The sequence below is a fragment of the Caretta caretta genome, chromosome 2 (assembly GCF_965140235.1).
Source record: "Caretta caretta isolate rCarCar2 chromosome 2, rCarCar1.hap1, whole genome shotgun sequence".
Classification (NCBI taxonomy): Eukaryota; Metazoa; Chordata; order Testudines; family Cheloniidae; genus Caretta; species Caretta caretta.
The window spans coordinates 86,206,235-86,229,807 of record NC_134207.1 but is presented as its reverse complement, the minus strand read 5'-3'; the positions used below and the strand labels follow the sequence as shown (position 1 = coordinate 86,229,807).

General features: G+C 41.2%; 1 protein-coding gene across 6 annotated transcripts in view; it reads left to right on the top strand.

Annotated features, from left to right (window-relative positions):
* Nucleotides 1–23,573, top strand: part of DLGAP1 (DLG associated protein 1) — a 634,484-nt gene that overhangs the window by 231,803 nt on the left and 379,108 nt on the right. For 5 of the 6 annotated variants that reach the window (XM_048840362.2, XM_048840359.2, XM_048840360.2 and 2 more), the window contains one exon: nucleotides 12,208–12,317. The exons of the other annotated variant lie outside the window; for it this stretch is intronic. The gene's annotated coding sequence lies outside the window, so the exon portion shown is untranslated. The remainder of the gene's footprint in view (nucleotides 1–12,207; nucleotides 12,318–23,573) is intronic. 6 annotated transcript variants of the gene reach the window in all.

Here is a 23,573-nt window from a genome sequence, read left to right as displayed (position 1 = left end):
CTATATCCTAAGTCAACAGGATACTTTTAACTTAAAAATGTAATTTCATTTGTTTGGTGAGCTCACTGTTGTTCATCTATATTCAGAGGTTTTCACATCACTAGAGGTATGTCTACACTACGAAATTAAGTCGAATTTATAGAAGTCGGTTTTTTAGAAATCGGTTTTATATATTCGAGTGTGTGTGTCCCCACAGAAAATGCTCTAAGTGCATTAAGTGCATTAACTCGGCAGAGTGCTTCCACAGTACCGAGGCTAGAGTTGACTTCTGGAGCGTTGCACTGAGGGTAGCTATCCCACAGTTCCCGCAGTCTCTGCTGCCCATTGGAATTCTGGGTTGAGATCCCAATGCCTGATGAGGCTAAAACATTGGCGCGGGTGGTTCTGGGTACATATCGTCAGGCCCCCGTTCCCTCCCTCCCTCCGTGAAAACAAGGGCAGACAATCATTTCGCGCCTTTTTTACTGAATTAACTGTGCAGACGCCATACCATGGCAAGCATGGAGCCCGCTCTGCTCACTGTCACCGTACGTCTCCTGGGTGCTGGCAGATGTGGTACTGCATTGCTACACAGTAGCAGCAACCCATTGCCTTCTGGCAGCAGACGGTGCAATAGGACTGGTAGCCGTTATCGTCATGTCCGAGGTGCTCCTGGCCACATCGGCCGGGAGCGCCTGGGCAGACATAGGCGCAGGGACTAAATTTGGAGTGACTTGATCAAGTCATTCTCTTTAGTCCTGCAGTCAGTCCTATTGAACCATCTTATGGTGAGCAGGCAGGCGATATGGATTGCTAGCAGTCGTATTGTACCATCTTCTGCCAGGCAGGCAAGAGATGAGGATGTCATGCAGTCCTTCTGCACGTCCGCTGCCAGCCAAATATGTAAAAGATAGATGGAGTGTAGCAAAACAAGAAATAGACCAGATTTGTTTTGTACTCATTTGCTTCCCCGCCCTCATTCCTCTAAGTCACACTGCAGTCAGTCACAGAGAAGGTGCAGCGAGGTAAATCTAGCCATGTATCAATCAAAGGCCAGACTAACCTCTTTGTTCCAGTGAGAACAATAACTTAGGTGCACCATTTCTTATTGGAACCCTCCGTGAAGTCCTCCCTGAAATACTCCTTGATGTAAAGCCACCCCCTTTGTTGATTTTAGCTCCCTGAAGCCAACCCTGTAAGCCGTGTCGTCAGTCGCCCCTCCCTCCGTCAGAGCAATGGCAGACAATCGTTCCACGCCTTTTTTCTGTGCGGACACCATACCAAGGCAAGCATGGAGGCCGCTCAGCTCACTTTGGCAATTAGGAGCACATTAAACACCACACGCATTATCCAGCAGTATATGCAGCACCAGAACCTGGCAAAGCAATACCGGGCGAGGAGGCGACGTCAGCGCGGTCACGTGAGTGATCAGGACATGGACACAGATTTCTCTGAAAGCATGGGCTCTGGCAATGCATGCATCATGGTGCTAATGGGGCAGGTTCATGCTGTGGAACGCCGATTCTGGGCTCGGGAAACAAGCACAGACTGGTGGGACCGCATAGTGTTGCAGGTCTGGGACAGTTCCCAGTGGCTGCGAAACTTTCGCATGCGTAAGGGCACTTTCATGGAACTTTGTGACTTGCTTTCCCCTGCCCTGAAGCGCATGAATACCAAGATGAGAGCAGCCCTCACAGTTGAGAAGCGAGTGGCAATAGCCCTGTGGAAGCTTGCAACGCCAGACAGCTACCGGTCAGTTGGGAATCAATTTGGAGTGGGCAAATCTACTATTGGGGCTGCTGTGATGCAAGTAGCCCACGCAATCAAAGATCTGCTGATATCAAGGGTAGTGACCCTGGGAAATGTGCAGGTCATAGTGGATGGCTTTGCTGCAATGGGATTCCCTAACTGTGGTGGGGCCATAGACGGAACCCATATCCCTCTCTTGGCACCGGAGCACCAAGCCGCCGAGTACATAAACCGCAAGGGGTACTTTTCAATAGTGCTGCAAGCTCTGGTGGATCACAAGGGACGTTTCACCAACATCAACGTGGGATGGCTGGGAAAGGTACATGACGCTCGCATCTTCAGGAACTCTGGTCTGTTTCAAATCACCTGGTCACTGGTTATGCGCAGCCAGACACCAGGGTGGTTAGAAGAGCACAGGAGGGCACGTTACGCATCAGAGAAGCTTTGAAAACCAGTTTCATGACTGGCCAGGCTACGGTGTAAAAGTTTTGTTTGTTTCTCCTTGATGAAACCCCCCGCCCCTTGGTTCACTCTACTTCCCTGTAAGCTAACCACCCTCCCCTTCTCCCTTCGATCACCACTTGCAGAGGCAATAAAGTCATTGTTGCTTCACATTCATGCATTCTTTATTCATTCATCACACAAATAGGGGGATGACTACCAAGGTAGCCCAGGAGGGGTGGTGGAGGAGGGAAGGAAAATGTCACACAGCACTTTAAAAGTTTACAACTTTAAAATTTATTGAATGCCAGCCTTCTTTTTTTTGGGCAGTCCCCTGTGGCGGAGTGCCTGGTTGGCCGGAGGCCCCCCCACCGCGTTCTTGGGCGTCTGGGTGTGGAGGCTATGGAACTTGGGGAGGAGGGCGGTTGGTTACACAGGGCTGTAGTGGCAGTCTGTGCTCCAGCTGCCTTTGCTGCAGCTCAACCATACACTGGAGCCTACTGGTTTGATCCTCCAGCAGCCTCAGCATTGAATCCTGCCTCCTCTCATCACGCTGCCGCCACATTTGAGCTTCAGCCCTCTCTTCAGCCCGTCACTTACTCTCTTCAGCCCACCACCTCTCCTCCCGATCATTTTGTGCTTTCCTGCACTCTGAGATTGTCTGCCTCCATGCATTTCGTCTGTGCTCTGTCAGTATGGGAGGACAGCATGAGCTCAGAGAACATTTCATCACGAGTGCGTTTTTTTTTCTTTCTAATCTTCACTAGCTTCTGGGAAGGAGAAGATCCTGTGATCATTGAAACACGTGCAGCTGGTGGAGAAAAAAAAGGGACAGCGGTATTTGAAAAGACATATTTTATAGAACAATGGCTACACTCTTTCAGGGTAAACCTTGCTGTTAACATTACATACATAGCACATGTGCTTTCGTTACAAGGTCGCATTTTGCCTCCCCCCACCGCGTGGCTACCCCCTCAACCCCCCTCTACCCCCCCCCGTGGCTAACAGCGGGGAACATTTCTGTTCAGCCACAGGTAAGCAGCCCAGCAGGAACGGGCTCCTCTGAGTGTCCCCTGAAGAAAAGCACCCTATTTCAACCAGGTGACCATGAATTATATCTCACTCTCCTGAGGATAACACAGAGAGATAAAGAATGGATGTTGTTTGAATGCCAGCAAACATACATTGCAGTGCTTTGTTGTACAATGATTCTCGAGTACGTGTTACTGGCCTGGAGTGGTAAAGTGTCCTACCCTGAAGGACAGAATAAGGCTGCCCTCCCCAGAAACCTTTTGCAAAGGCTTTGGGAGTACATCCAGGAGAGCCGCGAATGCCAGGGCAAATTAATCCTTTCACATGCTTGCTTTTAAACCACGTATAGTATTTTAAAAGGTACACTCACCGGAGGTCCCTTCTCCACCTGCCGGGTCCAGGAGGCAGCCTTGGGTGGGTTTGGGGGGTACTGGCTCCAGGTCCAGGGTGAGAAACAGTTCCTGGCTGTCGGGAAAACCGGTTTCTCCGCTTGCTTGTTGTGAGCTATCTACAACCTCATCATCATCATCATCATCTTCTTCGTCCCCAAAACCTGTTTCCGTGTTGCCTCCATCTCCATTGAAAGAGTCAAACAACATGGCTGGGGTAGTGGTGGCTGAACCCCCTAAAATGGCATGCAGCTCATCATAGAAGTGGCATGTTTGGGGCTCTGACCCGGAGCGGCCGTTCGCCTCTCTGGTTTTCTGGTAGGCTTGCCTCAGCTCCTTAGGTTTCATACGGCACTGCTTTGGGTCCCTGTTATGGCCTCTGTCCTTCATGCCCTGGGAGATTTTGACAAAGGTTTTGGCATTTCGAAAACTGGAACGGAGTGCTGATAGCATGGATTCCTCTCCCCATACAGCGATCAGATCCCGTACCTCCCATTCAGTCCATGCTGGAGCTCTTTTGCGATTCTGGGACTCCATCCTGGTCACCTCTGCTGATGAGCTCTGCATGGTCACCTGCAGGTTGCCACGCTGGCCAAACAGGAAATGAGATTCAAAAGTTTGCAGTTCTTTTCCTGTCTACCTGGCCAGTGCATCTGAGTTGAGAGCGCTGTCCAGAGCGGTCACAATGGAGCACTCTGGGATAGCTCCCGGAGACCAATACCGTCGAATTGTGTCCACAGTACCCCAAATTCGACCCGGCAAGGCCGATTTAAGCACGCATCCGCTTGTCAGGGGTGGAGTAAGGAAATCGATTTTAAGAGCCCTTTAAGTCAAAATAAAGGGCTTCATCGTGTGGACGGGTGCAGGTTTACATTGATTTAACACTGCTAAATTCGACCTAAAGTCCTAGTGTAGACCAGGGCTAGGAATACTTATGTTCACCCCGTGATGTTAAGCATAATGAGAGAATGACATCACACTGTTAAGATGGTTATATTTAAGATATAAATGTTGTATAGGACCTCTTCTTTCTTAGTTTCTCACAAGTTCCTCTCTTCTCCTCCATAATCTCCATTAGGCTTCTCATGGCCTCCCTCCAGATTAATGGTGATTTTTTTTTTCTTCAAATCTTTTATGTGAGCCCATCTGAGGTTTCTGACTTATGGCTTCCCATCTGACATCGTTCTGTCTTTAATGAGCCATAGTGAGGAAAAATGGCTGTGTTCTTATGTATAGCGTGGTAGTGTCTACTGTGAGCTGCATTCGGCTGAAGTACTTCTCTGTTATGGTCCCAGTGTGGAGATAATGGAGCAAGTGGAGCTTTGCGGAGGCTGTAATTATTTGTTACTGCATACCTACAGATATGACCATTGTAAGCTAACCTGCTAACATATGTAACCTTTAGAGTCTCCAATAATACTATTTTTAGCATAATTATATAAATGATAATTTGTTTCAGAGGCCAGTTACTCCACAATGGACAAAAGAGTCACAAACATTTGGGTAGCTTTAGTGCCATGACAGTGGAATGATATTCTCCAGTAGAATTTACTCCCCATAGTTAAGGCAATGCTAACCCCACTGCAGAGTATCTGGAGTTCCATAAGAGTCAGTACCATGGACAGCCACAGAAAAGGACATCAGCTACATTTCAGTTATGTAGAATGGGGAATATCATTCAGGGCATTCTGCCATTAAAAATTGATATTTATTGCACTATATTCTGCACTTTGAGTGCAAATACTGCAGTGTTTTCAAATATTGCAGATGATAAATGTCCACTTTTAATTGCTCTTCCTCCTGGATGTACTTTCCCATACATGAGCTATGGGGAAAAAACTCACCCTTTTACTCCAGCTGTTACATGAAGTTGCAGAAATAATTCCCAAATAAATAGGAAGAAGAGACCTTGGTGAGTATGTTATGCTTACAAGAAGCACACAAGATCTTTTATAGGGGAGAAGGCAGCATGCCACATTTATTGAGAATACAACAGTTAGCATAAGCTTTTCAGTCTCTCTCTCTCACACACACTCTCTCTCTCCACTCGATGTTTATAGTTACCAGTACAGAGTCTGGATCAATCTAGTGGCCAGCCAGATTGATTGCAGAGGGGAGCCAGGCTTTGTCGGTCGCAATCCAATGCTCCTGGAGTTGGTGACAAGACAAACCCAAAGCCCCATGGCCAAGCACCCTGTTCTTATAGTCTTTTTTCTCTGTTGAAGTCTATGAATTTTGCTGTGTCAGTTTGTGATCGATTATTCCTTAATTGGTTTTATCTTTTGATGTTAACGTTCCAAAACACCTCCGAGAGGGTCATCCTGTCCTGGTTTTGATTTATCTTGTCCTTAGGGGTGCCAGCCTCCATCTCAGGGTCGTCAATCTTCCCTTCCTCAGTTATGGATGCGCGTTGATGGTTCTCTGGTGTCGTTAAGTTTCTTCACTCCTCCTACCATGACCATCTGACTTTAACAATGGCCTTCACACCTTCTCTTTTCCTGATGCATGCATTCCTCATTCACACAAACAGTGTTTTACAGAGACCTTCAAAGGTATGCAGCAGTTTTTATGTTGAGCAAGAAAGGCATTGAAAATTAAACCTTACTAAATCTTGTAATCAAAACAGTTCACGTTGTGGCCCGGGCCTTCAACATTCCTCTAATCTCATTAGCATAGACACAATGCAAGATCCTGTTTCTTACTAACTAAATCTTAAAACGAAGAAATGTATATTTAACTAAAGGGCCTAATTTGTAATGCATATATAAGAAACAAGACCCCATCGTCCCAGAGGGTCATTCCTGTCTGCTGTTCAAAAAAGGTGGCTGGCAGGATGATCAAATCATACATTAATACATACTACATTATTATAACTGTCAATCATTATAACCTCTAATACAAATATAAAATCCTACTCCTACAAGTATCCAAGTAAACTTTTTCAAGGAGACTATTAAGGTTGCTAAAATGTTGCTGTTAGGGTTTTAAAAGTTTTGAGTTTTGAATTTTTTTGATGGACGACGCATTTTTTTTCTGAAAACTTTTCACCAAAAAATCCTCCCCCCTTCTTTTTTTGACCAGTTCTTGTTGTTAGGCTGATTTGGTTATTTTCCAAACTAGAGCTCGGGCACTCCTTCAGACAGGCCTGATAACGAACAATAAGTATCTAATGGTGCAACATTCTCATATGAATTGGCCACCTGAGGATGGAGCAATCTCATTTGAAAATGTTTTAGAAATACTGAGACTTAAAACTTGATTCTTTCCATTGCATAAAAGAGTGAACTGGAAGGGGCCAAGTTCTGCAGCTAATCAGCAGAGATCATCCGTTGTTATGCAGAACTTCCCATTGGTTTTAACTGAATATTTTGTAGGGAATTTCCACTTACAGGCTGATAGCTGGATAAAGGCCTATGTTTGGTTTTTCCCATTATGTTATGTGTAGACTAACCACTCAGTTTCATAAGCAATTAATACTTAAGGTCAGATTGAGAATAATACAGTTGAAGTGGAACAGCGAGAATAAAGCGTCTGCCATTCACATGCTGCTATAATGTAATAAATACATATTTTAATCGTGAATAAATGAAATCAGATTTAGTCTATCTGTGTAAACAGATACCAGTCTATATCATCACTAGAATATATTGTTAGCAAGTAACATGAGCTGTCAGCATGATTTTAGACACTTCTCATTTCTTGCAGAGTGCACAGCTGAAGTCTTCAGTGATTCAGAGATTTAAAATGCCTCTTCATTTTTGTGCTAGACACTGATATCAGTACTTTTTCTTAAGATGTGAATAATTTCTGCTTCAGGTACAGGAAGAAGTGATTGTCTATAATGATTGTCTGTTGACTTCCTAAAATAGCATAATTAAAAACCACGCTTTGTAGATCACTTTAATCTGCATTCATTTTTATCCTTTATTGTTAAATAGCTTTAGGGTGTCTCCTTTTCAGTTTAGATTAAAATATAGTCTTATGTGTGTGTATAATTGGTGGCAAATACAATGAGGCTAAATGTTGCAGTGTGACAGAAGATAGTTACAGCTCAGTATTGGTAATGCGGTTCCCCAGTTGTGATGGGAAAAATAATCAGTATGTTTTGACTTAGAGCAAAATCTATGTGCATTATTATTACCATACGTCAGTGATTGAGCTGTAGAAAATAAAGTATTGCATTAATATTTGCTGTGCGTGAATTAGTTGAATTGGTTGACTTGGTAGAAGGCTTAAGTAGAAACGTGGGCTTTCATATTATTTAATTATATTTGTAATTTATTGTGGCTCAGCATGCAGCATGATTTCTAATTGTCAGAGGGAGACGGTTAATTTTACAGATGAAGTGGAGTGGGAGGAAACAGTATGTATTGTGGCTGTAGGAGGAAGTTTGTTTCTTTTTGTGTGTTTGTGTCTAGGTTATTTCTCTTACTGCCAAAGTAGGTTGATGATGATGATGATGATAAAAAAAATCCTCATTTGCCAGTAGTTACCACACAATAGTTCTTGTATCTGAGGTTACTGCAATTTTCTCTGTATTTAAGATAGCAAATATCTGACTTACCTATCTGGTACCTAAGGGTTAGCAAATGTTTAATGTCTGGCCTTTCTGAACATATGTGGATATCTGCTGTGTGCAATGCAATGACTTTAATGGCTTATTAAAATTGTGTGAGGCCCCTCTGATTACATATTTGGTTTTGCTGTGGTTGATGTCATGCTTTTCCAAACACAAAGAACAACCATGTACATTCACAATGAATTATTTTTATTTTATATTAAGAAAAACAACAAAATAACCGTGGACAAAGGCGCTTGTCTCTAATTGAAATGTTAATGTCACCTTGATACAATGCCCTGTCAACTCAAAATGGCAGAAAACAACAGACTGAGAAAATAAGCTACACAGTCAATTGTCTAACGCAGTTCAGGGCCCTGAACTCTGAACTGGATTTTTTCACTGAAACTTATATTAATGCTTATGGGAGCACTGTGAACTGAAGACTGTTATTAATCCACATAATAGGTACAGCTGAGGTGAGGGTATTTATCTTCCTTGTGCTTCCCTTCAGACCAAAACTACAGGAGCCACAGATAGAGGGGATAGGTAGTGGCTACTTGTCACCTAAGAACTGGTTTTTAATAATCTACTTTCTGTAAATAGGCTGTCAAAGAATTGTCAATGGGTGTGAAAGATTTTGGTCCCCACCATGTGCTGAAATTGAGCCAATGACTCATTTGTTGTAAGATGTCTACCTTTTATATAGGGGTTAGATAAAGTTTTGACTTTTACATTAGCTGAATTTTGAGTGAATCTGTTATAAAAAAAGGTACATACAGTCTGTGAAGCAGTTTCAGGTTTAGGTTTTTGCAGTGAAGAGAATTCATAAATATACAGTGAAGTATTAATCCTGTTATTTCACTAAAGCACCGTGATCTGACATTGATCAAACCATAAATCTCTCGTGTTCCAGTTAAGGATGCAAGTCAATCATTATTCAAAGGAGCATAAATAACTTTTAAAGGCTTTAGTTTTAGGAACTTTTGTCTTATAACCATTATATCACAAGTGTAGCTTACCTTCTGTTCAATCAGAATTCCAATTCCTCTGGCTAACAGAATGAAGAGTTGGTGTGGCAGCAGTTTAACTATTGCAATGAGATCTATTCTGGCCATACAGTAACGGTAGACCTCTGATAAAACCTTCAGGTAAGAGTTGTGCAAGTGTGTGAGAGAGAAGGGCAGAGAGTGAATGTATGTTGTGAGTAGAAAAATAACTGGATGAAGAATTGAAAATAATATTTTAAAGGCCCAAACCAGTGTAGGCTATTGACTTCAATAGTATCTGCAAGTCCTGTGCATGATGGGGGAGAAAATCCAGCCCACAGCTGAGCATGCAAAAAAATTAGGCACAGAAAATTAGAGATCACCTCTAAAAAGTGGGTTGTATGTATTTACAATACATTTATTTTTTTCAGGAAATTCTTCTGATAGCTGATGAAAAACACTAAGCAAAATTTAATTTGTGTATTGGGCTTTTTCAGTGGTTTAGCACTCAGTACTTTACACAGCCATGTGGGTGACATCTCTTCCGTTCCTGGCTCCAACTTCTTGTATCCTAGGGAGGTGGTGGTGTTTGCAGAGGTAACTCATTCAGCCTGTAAGGTTCTGCTGGCCAGCAGCAATTCCTTTTTAAGCCTCAATTCAGGAAGGTACTTAAGCACTTGAGTTTTAATGGGACAATTCACATACTTAAAATTAGGCACTTGCTTAAATGCCTTGCTGATTTGGGGTCTTAAAGAACAACTTTGACAGCTTGCAAAGGGAATCCTGTGTATCTGGGGAAATGCAGAGCCTTATGGTTGTGGTTAGGGAAAAACAACGGAAAAACATGGAACCAAAACAAAGTCCCATTGAGGCTTACTTTCAGAGGTATTGTTGAACTTAACAGAAAGTGCAGATACTCAGCAATTCTGAAAATTAAAGCCTCTGGTGTATATCTTTGGATGAATTTCATCTTTGATTTAATTTTAAAGTGAATATAGTACAGGTAGATATTTTAAAAAATTATGATTTTAAAAAAAGGACTTGCAGCAATATTACATTCCAGTAATGAAATATAAAAATTTATGGTAAAGTTAGTATTGTCATTAAATTAATGTCTTTTCCTTAAAGAAACACCCTCAATTTGAAATCTACTAAATTTCAAAATATGAGTTAAAAGGGGTATCTAGCACTACACCTCCACATATGTCTTCCTGCCAATTGTTGTGGCTTTAGAATCACTATTTATTTTATTTTTATTAAATTCCTCTCCCATGAAAGACCCACACAAACACAGTAAAACTAGCTAACAAATTCACAACACAATGTTGTACACAAAGTGCTGTCAACTGCGCTGTTAATGAGATGACTTTCTATCCTTGCTTCTGTAGGGTTCACAGACCCTGAATCAGTGTTGAAACTCACCCCTTACTGGAAGTTTGGATTTATTACTCATGCAAAAAACAATAATCTAACATAAACTGCAGCCTCCTTGAGTATGGTCATTCCTACACTTCCCCTCCAAGGCCTTCTCTGTCCTACCTTCCCAGTTTTCTCCTCAGATATTCCTTCTTCCATATCTTGTGTGTAATGTTAAGAAGCTGTACCTGCTATAATGTGCTATTCAAGGGACTTTAATAGTGAATGTTTTCCTAGACTATATACTCTAGTACAAACAGGAATTAATTCAGCGAAGTTCCGTGGCCTGTGTAATGCAGGGGGTCAGACTAGATGATCACAGTGGTCCCTTCTGGCCTTGGAATCTCTGAATCTGTGACACCATCAAGTTTAAAAAATAATGCTTTTTCACAGTTAGTGTAAAGATGCTTCCTCTGTAATATGATAACAAACTGTTAAACAGAGAGTTCTGATGATTATATTACTGTGTAATGTTTCTGTAAACAAAAGCTAACGATTGTAATGATTACTGTTTTGTTTCTGATATTTATCGGGCAAGGATTTGTAAACCATTAAAACTTCCGAAACAAATAAATAGTTTAAAAACACCCACAGACTTTGCTCTGAAATGTTTTACCTGCTATTGTTAAAAGTAACCCCTGAGGTTAGTAAAACTAAAAGAAATTTAAAACATACCATTTCATTCTCATTCTTTCAGTTTGCTTACTCTGTGGATAAACAGGTTGGCAGGGCTCTCTTCTTGATCAGCCCTGTTAGCAGAGGCTGGAACCTAGGAAAAAGGTTTTTGAAGTTGGTCTAAATCACCATTGTGTATCGTCCACATGAAAAACTGCAATAGAATGTGAATGAACAAACCTGTACTTGATGAGATGTATAATAAATTTGGAGTGATGAGATGATTCATCTCACTTGCTTAACAATGAGAAGACATTTATTTACTTTATTCTCAACACATAGTTTTGATTCCACTAGAGGGGAAAGATAATCTATATCATTTTAAAATGTTGAAAATAATGGAACTTTTCATACAGAGAGAGAGGCTGGCTTGAAAAGAAATATTTTTCAGTTACCTTAAACAATTTTTAAATGCACCTTTTATATATAATTAATATGTATATGATTTGCTGTCAGGATTTCAACAGTTACTTGTTGGATGTTGGTGGGGGAGGTGCCTCCGGTTGAGCTACCTTCTGCTGGTTGAGTTATTTTTACATCATTTCTCTACCTTGTCCGTCATCCTTTTACAGTTGGCTTGTGAGAAAAAGGCTGTAGGAGAAGGGGGTTGGGAGCTTGGTGGAAGAAGTGGTGAGAGGAAAGAAAATTAAGTATGTCAAGCGTGGCAGAACTATCAAAGTCAAACATATACATACATAGATTGGCTTGGTAAGGGAACAAACAGTGTGCTTGTATGTTGTTTGGAAAAAAGTCAAGTAAGTACCAGGAATGTGGCTTTATAAATGCTTCAGTTTTCTATTTTTTTTTTCCTTGCACACAGAAAAATGTAGAATGTGGCACCAAGTAGCTTTGGTTTCAAAATCTCTCATCACTGTGATTACTTTTAATGGCTGAATAAGTAGTTGCTTTTGAGACTGTTGTTAAATTTTATCTTGTTTCAGGCTAGTTGTTTACCGATTGCATTTTTATTATATTTCAGAACAGTCAAGCATCACATATCGCAACTGACATCTGCATTAAAGACTGTGCAAAATTCTCCTCCCTCTTTAAGCCTTGAAACAAACCAAAATGGAAAACTGATTAAAGGAGGTGAGCCCTTTTTTCTTAGTCTGATTTTTATTTTTCCAGTCTGCCTCTGCATTTGTTCTTTTGGACGTTTCTCTATAGCGCTGAACATTTTGGGTAAGCGACCTTAAAAGTATATTGACCCCAAATTGGTTGCCTCCTTAATGAAAATGTATATAAATCTGGTGACTTGGTATCTTTCATTTGGAAAAGTATCTGTACTTGGTGCCTGTAACTGTAGACATCAACGCTTGCAGGTTTTAAATAGCATTAACATGGTTAGTCTTCTGTGAACATTATTCCATCTCAGTAAACTATTTTCATGGGACTTGCATGAACAGAAAAATGTAATATATAAACGTAACTGTTGGGTAAAGCCCCAAAGGGCTGCACGTACTGTAACTGTAGAGCCAGATTAGAGAGCATGAGAGAGAGGATTGGTTTGGCCTGAAGGAGTGGGGCAGGGAGGGGGAGAGGGAGATCAGAACAGAAAAGGAGCACAGAAAAAGCATGGGGGAAGGGCTGCAGCATCTTGGAAAGAACATTGGAATGGCCTAGAGGAGTTTTGAGAGTGAAAGAACTGCTCTCTCCACAGCTTCCCTACAGTGAAAGCTGCAGAAAAACAGGACCTTATGGATCTCATACACACATATTGAAGATAAATAAGCCTCTAGCAACTCTACCCTATTGAGGGCAATTGGTATGATGGTGAAATGTGGCCCAGTTTGATTTACATCAACATATTTTTTCTCTTACTTGTAAAATTTTTATCCCAACCTTAAAAACACTGGCATTTGCACTCCTGCAAAAAAAATTAGTATGTAATTTAGCGGAAATGAAAGAATGACTTTAGAATGCATACTACTCATTATGCAAACCTAGATACATCCTATCTAGACATAAAAAAAAGAGAGAGAAATTGTATTTCCCAATGTTAATTTAATGGAGCCAATAGAAAATTAAATGGTATAGAATCTGGCCTTTAGCATTAGCACACAACTGGCCTGACAAGCCACATAATAGGAGAAGGAAACTTTGTGGGGGTTTTAAAGAAAGGTTTCCTTTCAGAACATTAGTTATGCTGTTATAAAACTGTAGTTATTTTGTGAAATAACTCTCAGCACTTGCTTTTAGTGCACCTCTGAAAAATCAAGGACATTTAATTTTGTAGCATATTGTAGCTGTGACCAATAGAACATCAAAATTAGATCTATACCATGCTTATATTGCACCTGCTAGATTTCCCTGAGTTAGCTGAGCTTGATTTATCAAACCCAGTGTTTTGCAGTCTCTGGAACATTTTTATACCAGAGATTTTCTTCCCCTATTTGGTTATTAGGTTTAATATACTCTCTGTTGATTGCAAAAGTAACTGCTTATCAATAGGTATGTTAATGTGTATTTTTAAGAGTTACCAGTAATTTGTTCCTTTTAAATAAAGATAGTGTCTGCAATGGCAAATACAGTGCATTTTAGTGTATTTGGTGGAAATAAAGTATCAGTGCTGTTGGCAATATTTCTGAAACTGCCAGACCGTGTCCTTGATTAATTGTCCTGTGTGTATATATTAAAGGAAATATTGGCTGCTGGTTAGGACTTGGAACCAGGATGTCGCTGTCCTTTCCCTGGCTGTGCCATTGGCTTTTGTCAGTTCAACTCTCTATGCCTCTGTTTTACCCTTCTGTAAAACTGCTATAATACTTACTTGAAGGGATGATGAGAGTTAATGCTTGTAAACAGCTTTGACTCTCCCCAGTAAAAGCTGCTATATAAAAGAGCAATACATTCAATAATACATTTATTGATTGCTTATATTTTTGGCATCAATAGTAGTACAAATTGAAATCTAAAAAGTCTCTTCCTGTGTGCGTGCACATTATATTCCATGAAGCCTATGTTATAGATAGGATTGCCTCAGATGGTTATAAGACCTATTTTCAGTTGCTTATAACTTTATCAGACTTCAACCATTTGTGCTGAGATTATCCATTCCGGGTGCCTGCTTGAGGTGTGGGTTTTGTTTGTTTTTGTTTTGTTTTTATTTTGGTTTTTGTTTTGTTTTGCAAACTGCAGCCATTTCTCACAATGAGGCTAAAGAAAATGTATTTTGCCCAAGTTTTTAAAAAAACATTCTTACAACCGTTCTATTGAGAAGCTGTAGCACTCCATTCTTTGGAGCAATGACTTGAAATGTGGTGTTTGTGGGGGCATGAGTTGGTGTTACAGATGTGCCTTTTGCTCTTCCTGTGAAAGTCCACCCATATTTGGCCAACTTGAGTCTCTTGAATCTCATTTCACACATGCTCAGTAGACACTTATTAGAATTTGGTGGCTAGATTCTGTCTGCACTGGGCATGCTCCAGTTCTCTCATAACTGGACTGAGCATGTGCACAGAGCAACAGAGCATGCTTCAGCCCCAGGTACAGGTGCTGGAACTACGGGTGCTGAGGGTGCTGCCGCACCCCCTGGCTTGAAGTGGTTTCCATCATAATACAGGGTTTGCAGTTTGGTTCAGTGGCTCTCAAAACCCTCACTATACAAATTGTTCCAGCACCCCTGACCCCAGGCCTCAGGTGCTTCACAGGATTTTCCCTGCAGTTGCAGCCTGTGACAGCTAACAGCTGTCATGGCACCAGGTATACTAAAGGGTAGCAGGGAGACTGTCTCCTATGTTATCAGTTTTCCTGCTTCTGGCACTGACTAGGAAAAGGAGGAAGCCTGGCTGGAACACAGAGGGGTGAGGAGCCAGCCCTGGGGGACTGGTGAGGGAGAAGATTATGACAAGCGGTCAGGAATGGAGTCGGGGGGAGGGAAGGGTGGAATGTGACTAGGTTGAGTAGCTAAAGGGGAGGGAGTGGCGTGAAGGGATGGGAGACAACTAGGACGTAGAGCTGGGGGCAGAACTGTGATGAGAAAACGGGGTGGGGGGAAGGAATGTGAGATGGAGCTGAGGGTAAGGACTGAGGTGAGGTGCTGGGGATGGTCACAATGGAGACTGGAATAAAGACAGGCTGGAAGACCCAGGGGCATCCTTTTCCACTGGGCATCTCAATTCTATTATTGGTGATAATTGAGTGAAATGAGTTTCTTCTTTAATGATTGATTAAGAGGTTAGCCTTTGGAATCAGTAATATTGTTTGCTTTAGAAGCTCAATCATGGGCTAGGTGTAAAGGGACCTATATGTGCAGATGAGCATTTCCCTCTTTAATATCATAGCCCTCTGCCTACGCACTAGAAGCACAAGCAAGGCCTCTTGGAGTGTGGACAAGAGACTACTTCATTAGAAACTCATGGTATAGAATGCCACAGAGGAGGCCTGTCAATATGGCAGAATATTTGGGGAACTGGCGATGGAGCTGAAAGAGAGGACAGGTGCCATAGGCACCGACTCCATAGGTGCTCCAGGGCTGGAGCACCCACTGGGAAGAAATCGTGGGTGCTGAGCACCCACTGGCAGCCCCCCCTATCAGAACTCCCCCCTCCCCCCCAGTGCCTCCTGCCTGCTGGCGGGTCCTGCCAATCAGCGCCTACCCCTCCCTGCTGTTTTGTGGGGTTCAGGAGGCTCTGGGGGGGAGGAGCGAGGATGTGGCACACTCTGGGGAGGAGGTGGAATGTGGGTTGAAGAGGCAGGGTGGGAAGGGGCTGGGTGGGGATGCGACCTTCGGGGAAGGGGTGGGTGGGGCCTGGGGCAACTTCGGGGGTCGAGAACCCCCAGGCACTTTGGAAAGTCGGCACCTGTGCAAGCAACAGATACATTCACAATAAAAATAGGTTTCAGAGTAGCAGCTGTGTTAGTCTGTATCCGCAAAAAGAAAAGGAGTACTTGTGGCACCTTAGAGACTCACAAATTTATTTGAGCATAAGCTTTTGTGAGCGATAGCTCACTTCATCGGATGCATTCAGTGGAAAATACAGTGGGGAGATTTATATACATAGAGAACATGAAACAATGGGTGTTACCATACACACTGTAACAAGAGTGATCAGGTAAGGTGAGCTATTACCAGCAGGTACAATTGTACCAGCAGATACAAGATAACTTAGGCTTGAATAAAGACTGGGAGTGGATGAATCATTACACAAAGTAAAACTATTTCCGCATGTTTATGCCCCCCCCGCCTCACCCCCCACTGTTCCTCAGACATTCTTGTCAACTGCTGGAAATGGCCCACCTTGATTATCACTGCAAAAGGTCGTGTCCCCCCCCCGCTGCTCTCCTGCTGATAATAGCTCACCTTAAGTGATCACTCTTGTTACAGTGTGTATGTAACACCTATTGTTTCATGTTCTCTATGTATATAAATCTCCCCACTGTATTTTCTACTGAATGCATCCGATGAAGTGAGCTGTAGCTCACGAAAGCTTATGCTCAAATAAATTTGTGAGTTGCTAAGGTGCCACAAGTCCTCCTTTTCTTTTTACAATAAAAATAGTGTATCAAATTGTTAGAGAAGGAATTGAAAAATAACGTAAGGAAGTAACACATAGAACTCTTACAGAGCATAATAATTCTCATTAAAATAGCATTAATGTAACCAAAACATTATGGGGATGCCATTGATTAATTGCACAACACACAATGTGGTCTTGGTCTCTGACTGGGGCTCTGAGGTGCTATGGTAATGAAAATAATAAGTTATAATCTAATGCACAGGGCTTAAATCAACTTGTGAAGTGACAGAGGGTCATGACTGAACTAATATGATCCCATCACGAATTCGTCATTTGTAAAAAGGCTCACATTTTTCAAAGGTTTATAAAAGCCTACTAGTGTATGGCTGCTTTCGATAGGAGTTCGTTTCCTGGGCCAAAACAAAATGGAGGGAGGTAACAAATATCTTGATGTGATGAATGTGGGAATTTTGGTAACATTTTTATGATTCATATATGCGCTTCAGTTTCCTTCTGTGCTTTGTACTGCTATGCACTGAGAGTAAAGGGAAGGGACCAGGTGTTTGACTCACGTAGCCACCTGGTGGACACTAGAATAATTAAGTTAATAGAGCCTACACATGTGAATGGAGGATCTGGAAGAGACAATGGAAACTCCAATGGCTGGGACATTTACACCTAAGGACCAACAGCCTAGTGGAAAAGGATTCCCTCCACATACACCTCTGCAAGGGTTCAGAGCAAAGGCCCTGAGCTGGAGAACAAAGGGGGAAGGTGTCATATGTCTGGGTTAAGAGCAGGGTACACAGTCACAGAAGGAACTCTCTTGAACTGGAAGACAGAAGGGGAGCAAGGCATGGCAGAACCCAGGTTTCCACCACCAGAAACAATATCATAAGCCTGCTTCTCTAATGCCAACTTACTGACTTCACTATTCTGTGTCCCAGGTGACTAATAAGTGGTTACCTTGTTTTTAAAAGGCTGTGTGGTGTCACTGCAGATACTTCCTCAGAGCATTACACCCTGGTAGTGTAGGAACAAGTCTCCTGCAGGAGTCTGGCTTGGCTAGACTTGCTGCAGGAAGTCGCGGAGAGAAACAAGGATTGTTGGCACCCAAAGACCCAGTTTTAGAGCTGTGGAGGCTGCGGGCCACCTGTCCTGTGGAGCTGTGTGGATCCTTGGGCTCAAGTTCACCAAAGGGATACTCTTAGAAGACTGGTGACAGGCCATGGCATAGACCAGACCCTGTGAATCTGTGACACTTGTGAAAAGCACTACAACTTGAGACCTTGTGTAGTGAAAAGCAAGGAGATCTTTTAACTCACTAATGAGGAAAGAAGTGACATGCTTCCTTTATGTTTGAAAAATGGGATTTAAACAATTAATTCACCCTATTTTTGCCACTTTTGCATAAGCAAATATAATTAGAGGGGAATATAAATAAATTTGAAACAGGAAAGGCCTCATGGCAGAAGAGAAGAAAGTGTTTATGAAGGTTTGTGGGAAATTTACTATTAGGTATGTGGAGGGAGCTGAGTCATTCTGACCCCCAATTTCTCTGTGTGAGGATGGGTATCACTGTAATTTCTCCCTCTCTTAATTTCTTCCTCTTGCTGTTAGAGCCAATATTGGACATCTGATATAGTTTGATCATGCTACAGTCTTAGTCTTTCTAATCAATTGGGCCCGTGGAAAAAGGGCAAAAGACCTAGAGGACAAATAATCACCAGTTGAAAGATGTGTGGTCTTTAGATGGCATAGAAAAGGAAACCTAGGTTATTTGACTCATGATGGCTAAGGTGGAGGTTGTAGTAGAGCCTCAGCTTTAATTCACAGAAGAAGTGTAGATGTCTAGATGAAATAAAGATAGTGGAACAACAATGGAAAGAAACATGTTTTAAAGAAATCTTGAAAAAGCTCAGAGCTCTCAGGGCTCCTATGCAATGCACCAATTTGACACTCTTAAATGAAGATTCCTTTGATGGAGGGTGAGATGATAGTTGGAGAGCCTAAGTTAAAGTAACCCCCCTACCAAATTCATGCCTCTTGTTCAAAATCCTACTTAGGTAGTCCTGTCATTTTCCTGAGGAAACTTAAGTGAGTATGGATATTTGTTCTTAAACGGATGGCTTGATCGTTAAATGTATGTATCTGTCTGTTTTCCCCTTACTTTATTTGAAAAGTATGTAAATAAATTCTAGGTAGATGTGTATGTACGTGAATGTTTTGTGTAAGTAGTGCCAAGAGACCCCCAACTTAGTTCTGTGAATCTACTGTGCTAGGCATTTTGCAAACACAGTTCATGACCTGAAGAGCTTACAATTTAAATAGACAAGACTGAGTGTGAAGAAAGTGGGAGATATCTATATTATTTTTGTAATAAATATGTGTACCTCTGTCTTTTTGATTAACATCAGATGTGTTCTATACGGGTACAAAGAGTAAACACAGTCCTGGGCAGTTGGTTCTCTGCAGGTAGGTAAATAAGCATTGGCAATTGAGTTAGTAGTAGTAATGGACAATATAGTGAATCCATGGCTGGAAATCTGCCTCCAACCCCTCCATTGAGATGCATAAACCAAATCAGCTAGGTTCAAGGGACTTAGGACAATGGAACTTTGAAATGAATTAAAAAGTCAGCTGGTGAACTCAGAGGGATAGATGCTGACTGATGGTCAGACTGACAGAGGCAGCTGCTGCGGGGGTAGAGGCTGCCTTGCTCAGCTCCAGTGTTGTAGCAGCGGGAATCAAGTGGGACTTATCTAAACATTACCTTACCTAGCAAGGGGTGCCCACAGAAAGACTGAGGAGTCAAAGGTACAGCTCACTCTGGCACCGTAACACTGGGAAAGGAAATGGACACAGAGGTAAAATGAGACTACTCAGGTGAGTAATCTCACACAGATGGGAACACAGGTTATGCTGTATTCTGTTGGAATAAGATTATTATTATTAATAATAATGATGATGATGAAAGCATTAACTCCAGCGTATATTTGATTCAAGTAGACCTCTTTAATTCAGTCTTAACAAGTATCCAAACTGCTGTATAAATAATGAAAAGATAAATCTGTGCCATTACTGAAGAGCAGATGTCAGGCCTAGTATAAACGGAAACGTACTTCAAAGGTGTTAAGTAATATAAAGTTATGTTGGCATGGAGGGGCTAATTTGGTCATTTGTGGATTTATTAAAAAAAAGGCCACTATACCTTTCTCTCTCCTATCTGTTTGTTCTCTTAATCTATATCTGCAAGGTTGTTCTATCTCTGGGATACCATTACATCAACTCAAATTATCTTTTAATTTCATTCCTATCTCCTTCAATTTGTTGTTACTTTCTTCTACATATTCTGGCCAAGGTTTTCAAAAATGGATTCTGGTGGGGTCTTGTCTACACTTACTGGGGGATCGACGAGTGGTGATCGATGCATCGACTTTCGATTGAGTGAGTGTAGTGAAGACCCACTAAATTGACCGCAGATTACTCTCACGTCGACTCCTGTACTCCACCGGATCAAGAAGAGTAGGGGGAGTCGACGGAAGACCATCTCCCGTCGACATCGCATAGTGTGGATCCTGTGGTAAGTAGATCTAAGCTATGTTGATTTGAGTTATGCTATTCATGTAACTCAAATTACGTAGTTAAGATCAAATTTCCCCTGTAATGTAGACAAGGCCTGAGTACCTCTATTTTGGATGTCCAAATGGAGACACTTTAAAGGAGCCTAATTGAAAAGGATGGGTGTTCATTATTTAATTAAAAACAAGGCCCTTAAGAGGGTATTCAGAATCACAAGTCACTTGGCCACTTGGTGTGTTTCTAAGATCCAAAGGAAAAAAAAGTCAAGGAAAAGGACTTGACTTAAAGTGGTGTGCAGCAAAATATATTTTGTCTTCTGTAATTATAAAACTTGCAGCAATCATGTTTTCTTCTCAGATCACATATTAAGCAAGAATTTGTCTGAGGCCTTTATTGAAGCTTCAGTGGGGTGGAAATTTCTTCCTAATATCTTCGTCCTTTATATGTTTTAAAGAGGGAGAAAACATTTAAATATTTTAAATTTAGCAGTTAGAATAATTTGCACCCAAAAGTTTTCAAAAGAATGAGCCAAGAAACTTTCAGGAACATTGATGTTAGATTTTAATAAATCTTGGGAAACTGTGGAAATTCCAGTGAACTGGAAGAAACTATAAAGTAACTGTGATAAAATTTTGGATGTGACACAAAGATTGTTAGTGGTAAATACTGATGAGGTTGGGTTGTTTAAACAGAACTATTTGGATGACTTCGTAAAGTGGATGCTGTCAGAGTCATACAGCCAGTTACAGGATTATACGTTTAGGAATTTTTAAAAAATGAAGGCCATTTTACAAGATGGGGAAAATTCTTTCCTGTAAAAGTAACTCTCAAAATATTGTAGGGGTCAGGCTGAATCACCAGCTGAATACGATCTCCTAGACTGATGCTTTAGCTTGGTCCAGTAGGTCCAGTGTGATCATTGGACATGTGAATATTACTTCTGTGTCCAGCATTGGTAATACCACTACTGGACTATTGTGTCCAGTTTTGGTGTCATTGCTTTAAAAAAGGATGTTTAAAAACTGGAGAGGGTTTAAAAAAGAGCTACAAGAATGATTAGGGATTGGAAAGTACATCTTGTATTGAGAGACTAAAGGAGCTAAATCTATTCATTTATTAAATTGCGAGTTAAGTGGCTTCATCACAGGTAACCTCACAGGGAAAAGACAACGAATATTATAGGGCGTTTTAAATGTAGCAGACAAAGGCACAACAAGATCCAATGGCTAGAAGTAGTATCTACAAAACTCAAATGAGAAATAAGGTGTACATTTTTAAGTTATGGTAAATAACCATGGGAACCAATTTATTAGGGGATGTGATGGATTCTCTATCCCTTGAAGGCTTTCAATCAAGATTAGGGCTAGGATTTTCAGAGATTCCAAGGCCAGAAGGGACTACTGTGATCTTCTAGTTTGACCTTCTGTATAACACAGGCCACAGATCTTTCCCCAAATAATTCCTAGAGCAGATCTTTTAGAAAAATAGCCAGTCATGATTTTTAAAATTGTCAGTGATGGAGAATCCACTGCAACTCTTGTTAAATTGTTCCAGTGGTTAATTACCCTCACTGTTACAAAATTATTCCTTATTTCCAGTCTGAATATGTCTAGATTCAACTTCCAGCCATTGAATCGTGTTATACCTTTCTCTGCTAGATTGAAGAGGCCATTATTAAATATTTGTTTCCTCATGTAGATAGCCATAGACTTTGATCCGGTCATCCCCAAACTTTCTTCGTTAAGCTAAATAGATATAAGGTATGTTTTCTAATCCTTTAATTATTCTTGTGGCTCTTCTTTGAACACTTTCCAGTTTATCAACATCATCTTGATGTATGGAGACCAGAACTGGACACAGTATTCCACAATATGCCAAATAGAGGTGTAAAACAACCTCTCTATGCCTACTAGAGATTCACTTGTTCATGCATCCCAAGATTACATGCTGTGGCCAAGAGTGCTAATCACATTGGAAACTCATGTTCAGCTGATACCAAATCTTTTCCAGAGTCACTGCTTCCCAGGATAGATTCCTCCATCGTTCAGGTATGGCCTACTTCTTTGTTCCTAGATGTAAACATTTACATTTAAATGTATTAAAACACAAACTGTTTGCTTGTGCCCGGTTTATCAAGCGATGTAACTTGCTCTGCACTAGTGACTTGTCCTCTTTATTTACCACTCCCTCAATCTGTATACTTACCAGTGATGACTTTGTTCTCTTCCAAGTCATTGATAAAAATATTGACTAGCATAGGACCAAGAACCGATCCTTGGGGGCCATGCTAGAAACACACCTACTCTGTGATGTTAGTCATCCATGTTAATCTGGTTTGCGGAAGACACCACTCTGTTTCAGTTGGAATTAAATTGAATTAGTGGCAATGTGGACATAATATATGTATGATCAGCCAAGACTAGCACGAATAGTTGTCCCACTACTAACATACTCTCCATCTGCTACTCCATTTTGTTTACTTTTCTGGATTCTGATGTCCTGGGGTCAGAATGGCTAGAAGTGCCCATTTTGTTAAATAGTTCTGATAGTCCCACATAGGTCCTGTTTGCAAGCTATTTTCGGTGTGTAGGTCATTTCTCAGACATGCAACTGAGTAAAGGTGGCCAGAGAAAATGAAGTAGAGGTCATATACGCTGAATTTCATGCATTCTTGAATCAGGTTTAGAATCAGGCAATGGTGAAGCTTCTGACTTTTGTAAGAGCTGTGGAACTCTGAATTTTCACAAATAGCCTGTCTATAAATGTAGAGGAATAATATGAAATGAATAATAAAACAGTCTATTGGCCTTATCCTGAGAGAATTCTTCAGCACAAACTCAGGAATCGGCTATACATTTACAATATGGAAACAGAACAGAAAATAGGATAATCTGCTCTACACATTATATACTTTCAAATTCTGTGTCTTGCCATTCCTATATAATTCTAAAATGGTGTTTTTATATATATACACACAAATGTGTGAGCCCAGTGTTTTAAATTCAAAATATAAATAAATTGTACATTTTATACGTCTGATTCCCTGTTTGATCTGTTGTGGATATTTTGGAACCTGATTATACAAGACATCTGTTTGACAACTAAGATCTAATTGTAGATTGTTGCGGTAATATCAGTGCTATAGAGGCTATTTGCGATCTTCAAGAACCATACATCATTATCAGAATAAAAATTATACTGATGAGATTGCTGCAGTTCTCATTGTGATTGTGTAGATGCTCTGCATGGACCATCAAGTCCAACAAGGAGTTGAAGCAATATATATTTGAGACAAATTGCTACT